The sequence below is a fragment of the Lynx canadensis genome, chromosome B4 (genome assembly GCF_007474595.2).
Source record: "Lynx canadensis isolate LIC74 chromosome B4, mLynCan4.pri.v2, whole genome shotgun sequence".
Classification (NCBI taxonomy): domain Eukaryota; kingdom Metazoa; phylum Chordata; class Mammalia; order Carnivora; family Felidae; genus Lynx; species Lynx canadensis.
Genome location: NC_044309.1, coordinates 44,874,973 through 44,877,757, shown reverse-complemented (window position 1 = coordinate 44,877,757; position 2,785 = coordinate 44,874,973).

The window sequence follows — 2,785 nt, the reverse complement described above, 5'->3', positions numbered from 1 at the left end:
AAACTCATAATGTAGCACTTTGTCTGTCATAGTGTGTGCTTAGAAAATATGTGCTAAGTGAGTATGGGAATTAACGAGTGAGTGAAGGAATGAAAGATTATGTGCATCTGAACCAAGCTGGTCTCTAGTTATGACTATTTAAAAGTTTTTTAAAAAGTTTTATTTTATTTTTGAGAGAGGGAGAGAGAGAGAGAGAGAGAGAGAGAATTCAAAGCAGGCTCCAGCTCTGAGCTGTCAGCACAGAGCCCGATGTGGGGATTGAACCCATGAGCCGCGAGATTATGACCTGAGCTGAAGTCAGACACTTAACTGACTGAGCCACCCCGCACCCCTCTCTAGTTATGATTATTAAAACAACATAGATCTTGTTTGTTCTAAATCATTCTCTCTAGATTTATTTAGCACAATACCAAGAATTACCAGCTGCTCACTGCTTTCCTTGGATGAAAATGATGAGCAGTTTTGGGAGCCATGCCCGCACAGAATTCTAGGAAATCCCAGGATGCATCTGTAAGTACGTATCCAATCTTCAGAGGTTGGAGACCATACCTGTTCATTAAGAATTATTTTCCAGGGGTGAATATACATATACAGGTTTCCCCTGCTATCAGAATGTAGAGTGTTTCTATGAAAGCAAAATGGCGTAAACTGAAGACACAATTATCTTTTATTTATACGGAAAACTTTTTGAGCATTCCTAGACCCAAAAAACAGCCTCTCTTGGGCTTTTATGATACCTTAGGACACATCTTGCTAACAGATGCACAAAATAAATCAAGACAAAACACAGATGCTCACAGAAACAATTCAAAGCTATGGCAACCTAATACCGAGATGTTGAGTACAGTTTTCAGGGAAGGATCTTAGCAGGACCACTCTCCCTGCTTGGGGTGCATTCTGCCTCTTCAATGACTTGTGCAAAACAAGCGCTGAATACTATCTTTGCTTTTCACCTTCTTTCACAGAAGCGAAATCCTCTTTGGATTTCTTCCTGTTAGTGAAAACAGGTACTAACGTACGTCTTTCGTAGAAGGCAAATGGCTTAACATGAACCTTTGCGAGTTGGGGATACTTGCATGTATTTTAAGAAAGGGCTTTAGGATGAATTAGATTGGAGTTTGAAGAGCTCAAGCCCTCTCATCTTTTTTCTTGCAATCCATTTCTACATGGTAAATGGCAATGATAATCATTTTGTGGGGTAAGGAAGTCAATGGCCAGTCTTCGCCAGAATAAGTCCTCCTTGTGACTTAAAGACTAGAGTCTTTAAAGTTAAGAAATACTTTAGTCATGCTTAGTATTTGACCAGGATTTTTTCAAACACGCGCACTAACAATACCGAATGCTACATACTGAAGTCAAACTAAAATATGAATCTAACATTTAGATGTTTGTAATTTTTAAAATATAGCAGTACATGGAAAAGTAAAAAATTCCATATTCTGCTATTTTTCTAAGAATTCATTTTCTTTAATTTGTATTTTTTTTATGAATGGAGTAAGAAAGAAACAAGGCAGGGCATTTTCACAATTATGGATAATGCACGTGTTGATAAGTTTGGGAAAATTTGGTCTTTTTGTTTGTTTTCATTTAGTAAACATTCCCTGTGTTCTAGCTCTATTCTAGGCACTGTGTTAGCCCTCGGGGATACAATGGTGAATCACACTCGCCAGCAACCCTCTTGATGTAGCCACAAAACAGACAATTCCCGGGGGGAACCATTGGTAAATGATTCAGGAGATTAGAAACTGAAGAAAATGAGTTTTTGTTGGACTAGACATGAGAGTTACATAGGATAATCTCAACTACTTCCCAGAGTGCCTTTGAGAAACTCCCTCAAAGGAGGAAATGCACTCTGCATACCTAGTCCAAGTAAACTCCCTCAAGAAAGAGCAGTACTAGAATGTAGACCTAGGTGTGCCTGCAACCTATAGGCCCAGAACACGAAATACTCCTAAATTCCAAATAGGCGCTGGGTCCAGGTCATTGTCCCTCTGGCCGTGTGTTTAGCCTGATTCTCTAAAAGCCAGGGGGACTCCTCAAACTGGGAATACCGTTTATTGGGTGATCTGTTTCTCCGTACCTCTCATCCCTGAGACTAAGAGGGCTCAGTTGCTTAAGCTTTCGCCAGCTGAGAGATGCAATTGGAACAGACGGTAGGATGTGAATTTATTCATTCTTCCCCAAGTATAGTATTAAACACATTTCAGCGGCTCGTTACTTATCGCCATGAAATTGGGGTACGCTCTGATATGGACACCGATTCTCTGACGTTTGCACCTCAGTTTCCTCACCTGGGGATTGCAGGTGCAATTATCCCTAAGCTATTCTCCAGGGGTAAACGGCCAAGCAGAGTTTTTTTGTTTCACTTCTGTATTGTCGTGTCGGAAATAGTTCCTGGTGCTTCATAAACGTCGGACGAATACACAGCAAGGGCTTAAAAGCAAGGCTTCGGAGGACGAGAAGCGCCGCGAAACTTGGAAGCCGCGTTTTCCTTCGCGCAGGGGTCAGTTTCAGGCGTCAAGATGCTGCGGGGGCGGGGCCCCGCTGCCCGGCTCCAACAAAGGGCCGGCGGCGCGTGCTCCTCGGAAAAGTCCAGGCTGCCGTGCAAGGCGCGGAGTTAGCCTGGCTTTCCTGGACTCCTCGACTCGGCCCCTGCGCTCCCGTCCCGGGCGGATTGGTGGCTCGGAAAGGGCATCGGGCGCCTTTAAATGCTAATGAGAGTCGTGCCCAACTCCGAGGCCAACTTTCCCCACCCTCTTCCCTCCCCGGCCGGTGCGCCGCCTAG